At 43.3% G+C, this 15,397-nt stretch overlaps 1 protein-coding gene across 1 annotated transcript in view; it reads left to right on the forward strand.

The window, feature by feature from the left end:
- The window catches only part of LOC135522582 (plexin domain-containing protein 2-like), a 171,457-nt gene that overhangs the window by 62,948 nt on the left and 93,112 nt on the right, over positions 1–15,397 (forward strand). The window lies entirely within an intron of this gene.

Here is a 15,397-nt window from a genome sequence, read left to right on the forward strand (position 1 = left end):
AACCGAAGACACAAAACAACCTAGCTAACAGGCTTCCTGGGTGGCGCAGTGGTCTAAGGCACTGCATCGCAATGTGCCACCAGAGACTTTGGGTTCGAGCCCAGGCTCTGTCGCAGCCAGCCGCGACCGGGAGCTCCATGGGGCGACGCACGATTGGCCTAGTCTCGTCCGGGTTAGGGATGGTTTGGCCGGCAGGGATATCCTTGTCTCATCACGCACTAGTGACTTCTGTGGTGGGCTGGGCGCAGTGCACGCTGAAAAGGTCACTAGGTGCACGGTGTTTCCTCTGACACGTTGGTGCGGCTGGCTTCCGGGTTGGATGCGATGAAATTGGGGAGAAAAAAGGGGGTAAAATTTGTTTATTTTTTAAACCTAGCGGTGGGATTGCCTTCACTCCAAAAGTGTGTTGCTACGATAATAGTTGCAATAGTTGTTAGCCACGTAGTTCCGCTTGTCTCATCATTTCCCCCGCATAGTGAACACATAAACAATTCAAACAAAAAACAACAACATAGACTGACAGATTAATTGTCAGTTACTAAACGGAGCTGGGGTTCTCCTTGCCCCCCCAACAGACAAATAGAATGCTCTGCACCTTATTGTGACCTTTTATTGATATTTCGACACATTGATTGTGTGACAAATTTCTCATTCGTTGTTACGAGTAGCAAAGCACTGAAACAGTAAGTACTTGTTGTTGGAAGTACAAACCATTGGTGTGTTGTTGTTTTAACTGGTGATATTGCTGTGACTATATTAACAACATTAATTAGGTGAATGTGGTGGTGATGATTATCACAATCACGCCATGTTAAATTCCACATTACCTTGTCAAAGACTGGAGCAACTCGTCAGAACGAAGCAGCTGTCATGCCCTGATCTGTTTCACCTGTTCCTGTGATTGTCTCCACCCGCTCCAGGTGTCGCTTATTTTCCCCAGTGTATTTATCCATGTGTTTCCTGTCTCTCTGTGCCAGTTTGCCTTGTATGTTTAGTCAAGTCAACCAGTGTGTTTTTCCCATACTCCTTTTGCTATTCTCCTTTTCCAGTCCTCCCGTTTTTGACCCTTGCCTGTTTCTGGACTCCATGCCCGCCTGCCTTACCATTCTGCCTGCCTTGTCTGCCAATCTGTACCTCCTGGACTCTGATCTGGTTTTGACCTTTTTGCCTGTCCACAACAACTCTTGCCTACCCCCTTTGGATTATTAAACATTGTAAGACTCCAACCATCTGCCTCCTGTGTCTGCATCTGGGTCTCGCCTCGTGCCTTGATAGCAGCAGCATGTCAACAAACCGACACACGGACAAGTCTCAGTATAAATATAATACCACTCATTGGATGTTAGATTATCTCTTATTGCCACACTCCTTAGTTAGATTATTTAAACTTATAAACCTCTTCCACTGCCATACATTTTTTTGGGGAGAGATTATTGTTTTAATGTATGTGTTGTGACGTTAAATGCAATTTAAATCAAGTTTGATTTGCTTTGATTCGAAGCAAGTACACAATTTCCCTTCATGAAAATGACACTTTCTAGTTCTATACTGTTCCGTTATATCTTCCTGGCACACAGTATAGTGAAGGCCAAGACCATAAAACCCAGGTCAAGCTATTACAACTACTTGGCCTCCTTTCCTGTCATGTTTCCTCCTCTGAACTGACTGTGTGTATGGCCAAATAAATCAAGGAAGTGTTCAAGTTTTAAGTATGGCTCGGTGGTTTATTATCACATATTGCCCTATAAATGTCAGAGTTACCAGGAGCATGCACTATACTGTACGTTCTGTTTCTGTGATTACAAGAGATTGTGCACTCGCTGTGTTGTTAGCGTAGCTTAGCCTCTTTCGCTGCATGGGGAGTTGTTTGATGAAGTGCTGCTTTTTGATGTCTGTCCAGCCAGGGTCAAATTCATGAATGCACATCTTTGCAAAACATTTTGTAATAGAAAACAAGCGCTGCTTTTTGGAGGATTTCATGTAGCCCCCCTCCCTATTTTGGCCCTCGTGCTGGATACAACCCTGGTCTGTGCTGTCTGTCTGATTGCTCAAAATAATCCCAGGGGGTGTTTGCATATTACATTATCCATGTCTGTTTAGTTGGAGATAGAGCGCGAGGGAAAGGAATCCCTCTGGGAATTGACTTGGCTCTTACATATTTCATTGCTTCATTTGATTTCCTTCTCATATTCAGTTGCAGAACAATGCTTTAGTGTGATGCTTTTACAGTGCCTTTTATTAAAAGATTATCTGTGAGCGATGCATTTCTAAATGAATGTTTAATATACTTCAGTATATGACAGTATCAGGAAATAGCTTAATTCATGCTGATTGGTGTCAGTACTACTAGTTGGTTGACTGCAGTACTCAGCACAGCTATTGCTCTCCAAGCTGAACCTGCAGGTCTGCCTTGACCTTAGCCTGCCTACCATCTCTCACTGTCCCACCTATGGAGCGTGTCTCTCTCTGCCAGACCTTCCTCTACTGTGGTTTCTAGCGTAGCAGTGCTAACACTCTTTTTTTTTTTTTTTTTTTACCCCTTTTTCTCCCCAATTTCGTGGTATCGCTACAACTCCCGTACGGGCTCGGGAGAGACGAAAGTTGAAAGTCATGCGTCCTCCGATACACAACCCAACCAAGCCGCACTGCTTCTTAACACAGCTTGCATCCAACCTGGAAGGCAGCCACACCGATGTGTCGGTGGCCGTGCACCTGGCAACCTTGGTTAGCACGCACTGCGCACAAGCGATGAGACAAGGATATCCCTACCAACCAAGCCCTCCCTAACACGGACGATGCTAGAGTCTCTGATGGCACAGCTGCAGTACAGCGCCCTTTTAACCACTGCGCCACCCGGGAGGCCCCCAACACGCTATCAGCCTCCAACACATCTTGTGGCTAAAGCACTGGAAGTCAATATCTTGAGATGAAGGAAGTTGCCAATATCTTGTTAGTTAGGGATGGATCGACATTTACAGAATTGTTACCTGGAGGAAAATGAGGGTGGGTCATGCTTTTTCAATTTCAGTCACGGGGAGGGTTTAGTATTTTTTTTAAATCTTGTCCAGGGGAGGGTCATGTAATTGATGAAATTCCAATATTTCTCAGTGTTTTAGAATGAGTTGCTTATTAGGCTGAGCGCGCAATATCAAGTGCGCCTATAGGCTATTTTAGTGTGGTCTCAATCAAATGATCCATACCCTATAGGCTACAAAGTGCACGCTCGGAGAAGCACAGATCAAAGCTCTATTTCTAAGGTAGCTGCTGGGATGGTGTAAATACAGCTAGGCTGCATTACACACGGCAATGAGTATTGTAACACTGAGCTCCGGCCTGCTCTGCTCTTGCTGATGAAATAGGGTTTGGTTTGCTGCCTAACAATTGACTGTGCTGTGTTGGCCTACAGTGGCAGTTCAGGAGGAGAGTCAAAGGCTTCTTCCAAAGGTTTTATTTATTAGGCCTATTCCAAAAGATCTTGCGCGCGGACTAGCCTAGAGACAATATGTTATTTGCTCATGATGTGTTTATGAGAGTTCTTAACCTCGCAAATTCGGGTTCGGCATAATTCATTTCAACCATCATCCATAGATTTTGTCGGTTAATCCCTCCACCCACTATGCACTCTTTAAATGGTCTACTTCCGTGTCAGTGAAGGAATGCTAAGTTAAAACCAAAACTCGAATTGAGGGGGTATGAGAAGGGATGCCATAGGCAATGTTCCCTCTAATTTCATGGGGCACAAAGCACATTTTAGGTCTTGTGAGCGGAAACTTGAACATTGTGAGAATTTCTTGCAACTTCCGGTGTACATTTACAGTGAACACTGAGGCTGTACCCTTACATTTTTAGACAGTAGCCAATAGGCTATTGTGGCTATTTGAGCATAATGAACAGTTGTCCTACCAACAAAACTAATGGAGCAAATCTCATAACATTTTCACATGGAAATAGCTTTTGATTTCTATGATATAGCCTACAGTAGCCTATATGTGGTGTTAAATACAGGCCTACATTGCATAATATTAAAATTGTTTTTACATTATAAAGGGCTTGACATTAATTAAATAGTTTTAACTTGGTCTGTAACACAATGGGCCAAATAGGTGACTGTAAATTGAATTGTATTGTGTTGTATGGCACAAGACACCACTTTACAAAATAGAATTAATTACTATTAACATACAGAGAATTAGACAATGTACATTAGCCTACCTGTCTGCCTATTGGCTTATTTGCATATTCAAGTCTGTCACAAAATACAACACTGTCCCTTTAATTAAGACTTAAGCTTTTTACCTGACTGGCTTTTCAAAGTCCGCTTGAAATATAGCTTACACATTTTGTGCTCTTGTAGGAATCAGTAACTCCCCATTGCTGACCTATACTTAGCTATAACTGGGCTAATAACTTGCTAACTATCAACACGTGAACACGCTTGGCTCTGCACTCTGATCTAAACGGATCTGAAAAGCTCATTCATTCAGTCTTGGGTGATTGAAAGACCGCTCCTGGACTACCCCTGCCAATAGAATTCTACTCCGTTGTGTTCTGGCACTGCCTGCAACAAAATCAGACTTTTAAAATGTATTTATTTCACCTTTATTAAATCAGGTAGGCTAGTTGAGAACAAGTTCTCATTTACAACTACGACCTGGCCAAGATAAAGCAAAGCAGTGCGACACAAACAACGACACAGAGTTACACATTGAATAAACAAACATGCAGTCAATAATACAATAGAAAAAAAGTATATGCACAGTGTGTGCAAATGAAGTAAGATTCGGGAGGTAAGGCAATGAATAGGCCATAGTGGTGAAATAATTACTATGTAGCAATTAAACACTGTAGTGATAGATGTGCAGAAGATGAGTGTGCAAGTAGAGATACTGGGGTGCAAAGGAGCAAAATAAATAACAGTAAGGGGATGAGGTAGTTGGATGGGCTGTGTACAGGTGCAATGATCTGTGAGATGCTCTGACAGTTAGTGCTTAAAGTTAGTGAGGGAGATAGGAGTCTCCAGCTTCAGACATTTTTGCAGTTCGTTCCAGTCATTGGCAGCAGAGAACTGGAAGGAAAGGCGGCCAAAGAGGATTTGGCTTTGGGGGTGACGTGAAATATACCTGCTGACACAAGAGGTATGTGGCAGGGTCTACAGTCAATCACAGATTACAAAAAGAAAACCAGCCCCGTCGCAGACCAGGATGTCTTGCTCCCAGACAGACTAAATAAATTGTTTGCTCGCTTTGAGGACAATACAGGGCCACTGACACGGCCGCAAACCAAAACCCGCGGGCTCTCCTTCACTGCAGCCGACGCAGTAAAACATTTAAACGTGTTAACCCTTGCAAGGCTGCAGGCCCAGACGCCATCCCCTGCCGTGTCCCCAGAGCATGCGCAGACCAGCTGGCTGGCGTGTTTACGGACATATTCAATGAATCCTTATCCCAGTCTGCTGTTCCCACATGCTTCAAGAGGGCCACCATTGTTCCTGTTCCCAAGAAAGCTAAGGTAACTGAGCTAAATGACTACCGCACCGTGGCACTCACTTCCGTCATCATGAAGTTCTTTGAGAGACTAGTCAAGGACCATATCACCTCCACCCTACCTGACACCCTAGACCCACTCCAATTTTCTTACCGCCCCAATAGGTCCACAGACTACGCACAGTGCCCTAACCCATCTGGACAAGAGGAATACCTATGTGAGAAGGCTGTTCATCGACAACAGCTCAGCATTTAACACCATAGTACCCTCCAAACTCGTCATCAAGCTCGAGGCCCTGGGTCTCGACCCCACCCTGTGCAACTGGGTACTGGACTCCCTGACGGGCTGCCCCCAGGTGGTGAGGGTAGGTAACATCTCCACCCCGCTGATCCTCAACACTGGGGCCCCACAAGGGTGTGTTCTGAGCCCTCTCCTGTACACCATGTTCACCCATGACTGCGTGGCCATGCATGCCTCCAACTCAATCATCAAGTTTGCGGACGACACAACAGTGGTAGGCTTGATTACCAACAACGACGAGATGGCCTACAGGGAGGAGGTGAGGGCCCTCGGAGTGTGGTGTCAGGAAAATAACCTCACACTCAACGTCAACAAAACAAAAGGAGATGATTGAGGACTTCAGGAAACAGCAGAGGGAGCACCCCCCTATCCACATTTACGGGACAGTAGTGGAGAGGGTAGTAATTTTAAGTTCCTCGGCGTACACATCACGGACAAACGGAATTGGTCCACCGACACAGACAGCATTGTGAAGAAGGCGCAGCAGCGCCTCTTCAACCTCAGGAGGCTGAAGATATTTGGCCTGTCACCAAAAGCACTCACCAACTTCTACAGATGCACAATCGAGAGCATCCTGTCGGGCTGTATCACCGCCTGGTATGGCAACTGCAACCGTAAGGCTCTCCAGAGGGTAGTGAGGTCTGCACAAAGCATTACCGGGGGCAAACTACCTGCCCTCCAGGACACCTACACCACCCGATATCACAGGAAGGCCATAAAGATCATCAAGGACAACAACCACCCGAGCCACTGCCTGTTCACCCCGCTATCATCCAGAAGGCGAGGTCAGTACAGGTGCATCAAAGCAGGGACTGAGAGACTGAAAAACAGCTTCAATCTCAAGGCCATCAGACTGTTAACAGCCACCACTAACATTGAGTGGCTGCTGCCAACATACTGACTCAGCTCCAGCCACTTTAATAATGGAAATTGATGTAAAAATGTATCACTAGCCACTTTAAACTATGCCACTTTATGTTTATATACCCTACATTACTCATCTCATATGTATATACTGTACTCTATACCATCTACTGCATCTTGCCTATGCCGTTCTGTACCATCACTCATTCATATATCTGTATGTACATATTTTCTATCCCTTTACACTTGTGTGTATAAGCTAGTAGTTGTGGAATTGTTAGGTTAGATTACTCGACTGCATTGTCGGGACTAGAAGCACAAGCATTTCGCTACGCTCGCATTCACATCTGCTAACCATGTGTACGTGACAAATAAAATTGGATTTGATTTGCTGGATATATTCCTGACTCCAGTCTTGCAAGGCTAGCTTTGTTTTGTTGCATTAAAAAAGGGGCTGATATAATGTGGATTCGAAACGTTGATCTATATAGTGCAAACTAATAGGGTTCAATCTCCTGTGCCTCTGCGCAGCATGGCATTTCTTCTGTGCAGCAGTTCTGGAGGAAGTGCACGCTCACAGTCTAGAGGGAACATTGGCCATAGGCCTACCTTTTTATTAAAGAAAATGTCCAAAGCACAGGCCTACCCCTTATTAGTTTAAGAAAATCAAATGCAACAGTGAGCTATAACAGCACTTTGGTCTGCAGTGCTTTATGCTACAAACAGTATGTGAAATACCCGGGGAAAGACGTGACTCAGAGGGGATTTCATTGTTTAATTTCTTTGACATTCGGAGGCTGAGCCACAAACTTTTTCATCCGAGGAGAATTTTTTTGTTGTTGACTTTGCTTGGGAAGTAATCTAATTATGTCACTATCAATTGATTTAAGCTATTCACTTTCTGTACAATAGAAGACCCAGACAGCTTTTTAGGGAAACCCTTGTGACCTTCTCTTGTTGGGTTAAGCCATGGAAGAAGAGGAGCCAGCAGTTAAAGCTTAGATTAGAGTAGGCCTACTCTGTCTGGGTTGGAAAGATAGACCTAACTTTTGAAAGTACCATGCTCAGATTCCTAATGACTTCTCGGATTAAATTATTTGCAAACAGGGACAGTTTCATTGCAAAAAAGGCACGCTGATTTGGCATTGGAGAAATATGATGAGTTGAACACATAGGTCTATGTCTCTGTCCACTCTTAGCCTGTATTTTCCATAATTTGTGTGGTATTAATAAGGATTTTGCTAAAATATAAAAATGTAGAATGACATTACATTTTTATAAAATACAATGACAGATTAATGCAATGCATTTACTATAAAGGAGATAAATCCACCCCTACTCTTGTCCACGGTAGTCTGTGAACCTACAACCTTCTGGCCCGCAACTCTGTGTGCTATCAAAATTCTTGCGTTGCCATGTAATGCTCACAAGATGAAGAACAGTTCCTAAAACTGCATATCTAAGGCTCTGGTCTGGCCAAGAAGTGAGGCCAAACATTCCCTGCTATCCACTTTGTTTTAATTATGATTTTTGGTCTTGGGGAATGGTCATGTTTTTTTTTTTCAAGTGTTCAGTTAGGGTTTAGGTCAAATATATTTTGCTGAAGGAAGGGCCATCCATTTCCATTTCAGACAGGTCAGATTTTCTCCATGTACCCCTTATTATAAATAATTCACTCCCTTAGTTCCCTTGGGTCCATTTCACAGTTCAGGTAGGGACAAGTCTCCTCATCTCTGTGTCCTTAAATAAACTCTAGTCGGCTTTCCAAATGGCACCCTATTCCCTTTTCAGTGCACTACTTTTGACCGGGTCTCTGGTCAGAAGAAGTGCACTATATAGGGAATAGGGGGTCGTTTGGGCCGCGTCCCTGGCCTAGAAGCTGCTAAACCAGGGGGCTCCAAACCACATGTTTATCTGCAGCACAGAGAAACCCTAAACCTTGGAACACTAGAGCTCTTCAATAACAACACTCTGTATGAGGGTGGGTGTAGGCCGTAGACGTAGAGGCTTCGGCCTACAGTAAGACTTAAAAGGCCGTAGACGTAAACGCTCAAGTTCATTTTTTAAAACAAGAAAACAAGAGTCTCAAAACACAAGAGTCTCAAAACACATGGACTTTCTATCCATGTGTTTCCCGATTTAATGTTTACCGTTTATATTTTGTTGACTCCCGTTTTCTTTCATACCTGGATGTGTTCAAATTGGCAAGCCCTATCGGTTTTGTTAGTAAGCAGGTGCAGCACACCTCAGCTCCATCCGATGCTCGTTGGATTTCCCCACACACTCCACTAATGCTGCTCCAATGGGGAGAGGATGAGTGATGAATAATGGACCATAGACGTTATCAGCCAACGTGAGAGCAAGTGGCACACATGAGTAATGCCTTCCTTTTAAAGTACAGATGGTTACCAGGGCCCCTGATGTGTGTGCGTGCGTGTGTGCGTGTGCGCGTGTGTGTGTGTGTGTGTGTGCGTGCGTGCGTGTGCGTGTGATATAAGAGATATAGTGACTCGTGCATACTGTAGAGTAGGGAAAGATCTTACGATTTTTCAAATTCCATTCTTTCAAAGACATGAGACGACAGTTGTTATCCCTGTACTTTTCTTATTCAGTAATGCGACACCAATGGGATATTTGCTTCATTGTGACATGATATAGACATTAAAACGATTTAATTCAACTTTATTGCCTTGTTCTTTTCCCAATTAAAGCAGAAGGGTTATTCTTTCTCAGAGCTGTAGGGCGATATCAGGGTGCAAATTAGTTCAAATCTGTGCAAAAATACTGTAAAATTCATTATAATCTGACAGTGGGATTTACTTGGACACTTTTTTAAACAATAATGTGGTTATTTACCTAGAGTTTAGTAAATGGAGAATATTTACTACACAACAAACAAAAGAGGATAAAAAAACAAAAGAATAACTATAAAAACTGAAAAAAAAACCTAAGGAAAAGCAAAGCTAAAAGGGTGTGTTTTAAGATCTCTTTTAAATATGTCCACAGTTTCGGCCCCCCTCAGGTTCTCTGGCAGGCTATTCCTGGCTGCCCCTCCATGCATTTTGGTCCTAGGCTTTTGAGTAGTTAAAATGCCAATGCGAGAGGACCTGAGGGACCTACTGGGTACACACAGTGCCTTTGGAAAATATTCAGACCCCTTGACTTTTTCCTAATTTTGTTACGTTACAGCCGTATTGTAAAATGTATATTTTTTTTAAGTACTCAGAAATCTAAGCACAATACCCTATAATGACAAAGCAAAAGCAGGTTTTTAGAAAAGTTTGCAAGTTAAAAACTGAAATAACTTATTTACATAAGCATTTAGGCCCTTTGCTATGAGACTCAATTGAGCTCAGATGCATCCTGTTTCCATTGATCATCCTTGAGATGTTTCTACTTACCTGTTTCTATTTACCTGTTTCTATTTACCTGTAGTAAATTCAATTGATTGGACCTAATTTGGAAAGGCACACACCTGTCTATTGTCATGACTGTCCTGTGAGGATCACAATGGGGTCAGATCAGCTTGGCAATGGTTGACAATAACCAGACCTTCTCTCACCCACAGAAGAGGCGAGGAGGTAACTGGACCCGTTTGACAGTTCACACCCTGTTGTAAATTACAGGAGAAAGGGGGGCTCTTTCTCCCCCTCCAGTTAAATCCACCAGAGGAATGTCTGTGTTAACAGGCTTTTCCCGCCGAAACTATAACATCGTCAAAAATGGATACTGGAGCAATAATTCTAATATAAGAATATGGGGAATGGTCAGCTTGAGAGGATCTGCAGAGAAGAATGGGAGAAACTCCCCAAATACAGGTGTGCCACGCTTGTAGCGTCATATCCAAGAAAACTCGATTCTGTAATCCCTGCCAAAGCTGCTTCAACAAAGTACTGAGTAAAGGGTCTGAATACTTATGTACATTTTTTATTTAATTTAATTTTTTATTTTTTATAAATTAGCAAAAATGTCTAAACTGTTTTTGCTTTGCCCATTATGGGTTATTGTGTTGATGAGGGGGGGGGGAACAATTGAATACATTTTAAAATAAGTTGTATCTTAACAAAATGTGGAAAAAGTCAAGGGGTCTGAATACTTTCCGAAGGCACTGTTACTTTTAACTTAACGCATGTCTGACTTGTATTGGGGTGAACAATGGTGGATTGATTTAAAAACCAATAGAATAATCTTCAAATGTATTCTAAAACAATGGCTTTCTTCCGTAGACAAGACAGGAGAGCATTACAGTCGTCAAGCTTGATTGTAATAAAAAGCATGGATGAGTCTCTGTATCAACCTCAGAGAGAAACAACCCCACCTTGTCAATGTTCCTCAGGTGGTAAGAAGCTATTTTGGTCACATTCCTAATGTGTAATTCGAAATTGAGTTCAGAATCTAAAATAACACACAGTGTCGAATGCAGCACTTAAATCCAAGAGTACAAGGACAGAGAGCTGGCTCTAAGATCATGTATCACTTTAACTAATGCTGTCTCTGCTCTGTGGTGGGCACAAACCCAGATGTACATTCTTTATTTTTAAATAAGAAAATATATACAGTTGGCACTTAAAAAAAATATTTAGCTTCTAAATATTTTTTTTATGTGTATTTTGCACAGATTTGAACTATCTTGCACCATGAAAACATTGTCCCTGGTCTGAGCTAAGTGATTATACCCACAGGTAAATGTCTGGCTGAGAAATATTTCTCTAACGTCTCAGCTTCTTTTACTTTGCTGAAATGCTTGGAGCAATCCCCCAGCATGGTAATACATATCTTTGTCAGAATCTCTTAGACATGACAGAGGCATTCTGAAATGTAAAACATTGGTATAAAGATATTCAGACTTAATGCATTATTATTGAGTAAACTTGAGTAAATGCCTCAAACATTAAATTGGAAAGTGAATTAGAGATTGTTTGGTTCACTGAATGCAACTCATACAGCATACTGTATGTGGGTTTATTTGTGTGCCTCATAAATTCTGAATTCATACAACCGCAAAACTGGATTCGATGTCAGTGACACACCGACATTGACTATATATATTTTCTTCATCTTGTTTCTGGGCTGTGATGGACAGAGTAGGGAATGTATTCAGGTTTGACTGGTTGGGTTTCAATCTCTCTTTCCTCTCTCTCTCCCATCATCCATCCATCTTCCAGTCACCTCAACTCAACCATTCCTTCCAACCAACCCACCCACCCTTCCTTCCTCTCTCCCCTTCTATCTGTCAGGATATATATATTTCTCAGCCTGCGGGCATACACTATATAACAAACAGTACATTGGAATTCTGGTTAAAATTAATGGGTCAAATGCTCCGCCATCTTTCCTATGGCCTTTTGAACCTATTCCCATCCACCCCGTCTATGTACCCCCTCGTGTCTCTGCTCTCTGACCTTGGCATCCAGCGTCCCTCTTTGCCTCCCCCTGACGCCCAGCTGGAGGATGGCAGCCTTCCCAACCCTCTGATCCCTCCACCCCAGGGAAGGGGAGGGGAAACTGGGGCGAGAACAGCCAGCTGGCCCCCTCTTACCTCCAAGGAGTTCCTCCCTCCTTCCATCCTCTCCGCCTCTCCAAAGATGGCCTGAAATAGCCAACACATCTTGTGCTGATTAGTAGGAAACGTAACAAGGCTTTGTTTGTGTCTAGCAGTACTCGTTTTCTTTTGTTTTACAAGCGTCCTTGTTTCCGAACCCCCAAAACAAATCTGCTGAGTAAGCCTGACTGGCTACTACAGGGTGTTTGTTTTCCTAACAAGCTTTGTCTGCACGGGTCGCTCGCAAATGCGATTCAACATCTTTGGTGACGTGTGTTTAAGGTCGGCCAATTAATCAAAAGCAATATCCCATCTGTGATGCCGAGCTTGAATTAAGAGGATTTAATATGTATTAACCCCACTAGGGCTACGTAAAGCCAGAACAGTCTCTCTCTATTCCATTCTACACTCTAGTATTACAGTGTGGGTTGTATTGAGGCCCACACATCTTTCAGATTACTGTTCTCCAAGGAAAATAATATGAAGTGTTTATTTTCAATGAAAGAGTTATTTGTGTTGGTTTAGTTCATGTAGTGTTTCTCACAGCTCTTTGATTAGCCCACCTCAGTGAAACACACACACACACACACACACACAACACACACACACACACACACACACACACACACCACAATGTTTATATTATCAGAGGAAGCGCAAAGCTCAGCATGTCCTACTTATCAGTCTGATAGAGGTCAGTTGAAAAACCTCTTCTCTCTCTCTCTCTCCAAGCAGCACAATTGGGCAACTTCCAAAGCTGCTGAATATTATCAAAGTTCTAAGGAGAGATTCAGCATATTTTCTAAGATGTTGTCTTTGTTTGGCATGATGTCTGCTGACTTGTCATTTGGAGAGACTGGTTACGGTGTCTTTGTAAGCAACATTTCACTTCTCTAAAGTCGAAAACATCTTGTTACGTCCCTATTCCACCCTATTCCACCCTTTTGGCACCCTATTCCATTTATATTACACTACTATTGGCCAGGGGATGATAGGCAATATTTTGTATTTGGGGTTTACGAGAGGCCCAGAGAAGATGTCCCATTAAAAAAAACGTTCTACCAGCTGTTACAGGGTCTGTCCCAAATGACACCCTATCCCCTATATGGGCCCTGGTCAAAAGTAGTCCACTATATACATAATAGCGTGCCATTTGGGACGCAGCAGGAGATATGGGTCCAGTGCAGGGCGTTCGGGTTACTCCATACAGGAAACAGTAAAAGGAGTCGTGCAGCGTCCACATCGCTCGTAAAAGCTCTCATGAATGTGTCCGTTAACAAACGTTAACGGGCCTTTTTCACTCCATTAACCTATGGGCCAGGCTTTTAGGAGTGCAGGAAGTCATGCTTTCTGGCTGTCCTAATTTGATTAGCTGCCATTACGACCACTTCTGAGTGAAGAAGCCTACAGAACATAGACACTCACTCACTCACACACACACACACACACACACACACACACACACACACACACACACACACACACACACACACACACACACACACACACACACACACACACACACACACACACACACACACACACACACACACACACACACACACACACACAAGCCTATACAATATCATTGTATCAAGGATACCAATTCAGTTCTACAGTTTTTACTAAATTGCAATCGTAGTCACACATTTAACTATAACCTTTATCATTTCAGACTAGTCTTCCATGTCTTATGCAGATAATATTCAAAAGCCATATAAGCCTACACAACCTTATTGTTCCATAGACAGTACCTGTCAGCAAAAGTCATGTTAATTGAAAAGCTCAATTCTGGGCCTCCCGAGTGGCGCAGCGGACTCCTTGACCTTCGCCTCTCCCGAATCTGAGTTGCTTCGATGGGACGAGACTGGAACTACCAATTGGGTAGGGAAAGGGGTAAAAGTTTTTTTTAAATAAAAAATTAAATAAAGCTGATATCTCCTAATGAGATGTAGGAATAACTTTCTATAAATGAATTGCTGTATAATAACACTATTCCATGGTTGTTAGTGATAGTCTATATGAATTGTATATGTACTGCACAATAACAATACATCCAGAGATTGTTGAGTGGATGTCTAAATTCAAATTCAAGTTTGGAAAGAATTTGTCTGGGTTTGGAAATTGCCTCGGACAGAATGTGTGCAGAGGAGAGATTTGATTTAGTCTGTTAGGGTCTGAGCAGCAAAGGAGAGAGAGAGAGAGAGAGAGAGAGCACGGGATAGAAAAGAGGAGAGGAGAGAGAGAGAGCACGGGATAGAAAAGAGGAGAGGAGAGAGAGAGAGAGCACGGGATAGAAAAGAGGAGAGGAGAGAGAGAGAGAGCACGGGATAGAAAAGAGGAGAGGAGAGAGAGAGAGAGAGAGAGAGCACGGGATAGAAAAGAGGAGAGGAGAGAGAGAGAGAGAGCACGGGATAGAAAAGAGGAGAGGGAGAGAGAGAGAGAGAGAGACGGGATAGAAAAGAGGAGAGGAGAGAGAGAGAGAGAGGGCACGGGATAGAAAAGAGGAGAGAGAGAGAGAGAGAGAGCACGGGATAGAAAAGAGGAGAGGAGAGAGAGAGAGAGAGAGAGAGAGCACGGGATAGAAAAGAGGAGAGGAGAGAGAGAGAGAGAGCACGGGATAGAAAAGAGGAGAGAGAGAGAGAGAGAGCACGGGATAGAAAAGAGGAGAGGAGAGAGAGAGAGAGCACGGGATAGAAAAGAGGAGAGGAGAGAGAGAGAGAGAGCACGGGATAGAAAAGAGGAGAGGAGAGAGAGAGAGAGAGAGCACGGGATAGAAAAGAGGAGAGGAGAGAGAGAGAGAGAGAGCACGGGATAGAAAAGAGGAGAGGAGAGAGAGAGAGAGAGCACGGGATAGAAAAGAGGAGAGGAGAGAGAGAGAGAGCACGGGATAGAAAAGGGAGAGAAAGAGAGAGAGAGGGATAGAGAGAGAGAGAGAGAGAGAGCACGGGATAGAAAAGAGGAGAGAGAGAGAGATGTCCCTCTCTTGCACGTCACGTCATACAGCTGAGTTAATGTACATGGAGGAGCAGAGGCTCTATTTGAATAAGTCACCCTAGGCACAGGGTTACATCCACTCTCATTCACTACTATCCCTCCCTGCCCAACTACGTTTGAGCGCTCTGCCTTTCTTAAATCCCACACTACGAGCAACAACTCTCGTCTCTTACGATCTTGCTGTCGACCAAATGGTAACTTATTGAATGG

The sequence above is a fragment of the Oncorhynchus masou genome, chromosome 30 (assembly GCF_036934945.1).
Source record: "Oncorhynchus masou masou isolate Uvic2021 chromosome 30, UVic_Omas_1.1, whole genome shotgun sequence".
In the NCBI taxonomy this organism is placed as follows: Eukaryota; Metazoa; Chordata; class Actinopteri; order Salmoniformes; family Salmonidae; genus Oncorhynchus; species Oncorhynchus masou.